At 38.6% G+C, this 1,357-nt stretch overlaps 1 protein-coding gene across 2 annotated transcripts in view; it reads left to right on the forward strand.

Annotated features, from left to right (window-relative positions):
- Kif20b (kinesin family member 20B) overlaps positions 1-1,357 on the forward strand; it is a 54,090-nt gene that overhangs the window by 2,941 nt on the left and 49,792 nt on the right. The gene's annotated exons all lie outside the window — the stretch shown is intronic.

Genomic DNA, 1,357 nt, shown 5'->3' on the forward strand with positions numbered 1-1,357 from the left:
TTCCTTCCTTCCTTCCTTCCTTCCTTCCTTCCTTCCTTCCTTCCTTCCTTCCTTTTTCAAGATAGAGTTGCTTTGTGTAACAGCCCTGGCTGTCCTAGAATTCCTTGGTAGACAAGGCTGACCCTCTGCCTCCCACATGCTGGGTTTAAAGGCCAGTGCCGCCACCATCTGGCAACAGTTCATTTTTAGACAGTGGGTACCTGTATCCTAACTTGGTAGCCATTTGAAGCAAAAGCATTTTCAAGTTTTATCCTTTGGTATTTAAACTAACTGGTGGAATATTCATGTGCTCTGCTTTATTGTGGCGCTTGCTTTATTGTGCTGTTCTGGAAAGAACCTGCAGTGTCTTCGTTGTCAGAGTGCACTCACTGTGTGGCGTGGATCCCCTGAAGAAAGGCAATCCAGGATGAAATTTTAAGGCCTATGTGGCAGCAGGAAGATCCAGCCTTTCTGATGGGCTTAACCCCAAATAGCCGTGCAAAGGTGTATTTATTGTTCATGCAAATTATTTCTCATAAAGAGGTCCCTAATCTAATGTACATGTCCTACTGAAGGAGAGCATCACATGTGTCATTTAATATGTGTCATTTGCAATACACAATAATACAGAAAGCTCAGGTGTGACTGAGACTTCTTGTGATTAAAGACGTGGGATGGGCACAAAACAATTCTATAAATCACAGAAAACAATCATTTTCCCACAAGGGTTCTTCAAGGCCAAAGTACTTCTAAAAACATCTGCTCATTCTAATGTCTACCCCATACAGTGACTGCTAAATTCCTACAACATCCATTGTATGCAAAAGTTCCAAAATGCTTCTAATTAAGTAAATAACTGATATGATCATATAAAAGCAGGGTCACAGAAATCTTGAGCTGAAGATTTCCAACCTGTATGCCAGTAGATCTTCCTGACAGTAGAAAACTGAGTTTGTGAAGCATGAACAGTAAATATTGAAGTCAGGTAGTGTCAGTGCTCCAACTTTTCAGAGTTGTTCACCGTTCTATGTAATTTATACTTTAATCAGTTTATCAGTTTCTTCATAAAAGCTCTTGGGAAGAAAATGCTTAATTAAGAATGCATGAATCTGTGTATCGGTTTGGGGAACATTCATCATAACAGGATTGAATCTTCCAAATACTGAGCAAGATGTGTCTTCTTTATTAGGGTTGGTTCTTTAATTTTTTTTAGCAGTGTTTTGTATCTTTCAGTCTATAGGCCTTTTCTTGTATATTCCTATTTTGGAATTTTCTATACTTTTGTGAATGGTGTTGCTTTTTATTTTTTTATTTATTTTTTTTTTTTGGTTTTTCGAGACAGGGTTTCTCTGTGGTTTTGGAGCCTGTCCTGGAACTA

Source organism: Microtus ochrogaster, chromosome 8, assembly GCF_000317375.1.
Source record: "Microtus ochrogaster isolate Prairie Vole_2 chromosome 8, MicOch1.0, whole genome shotgun sequence".
NCBI lineage: Eukaryota > Metazoa > Chordata > Mammalia > Rodentia > Cricetidae > Microtus > Microtus ochrogaster.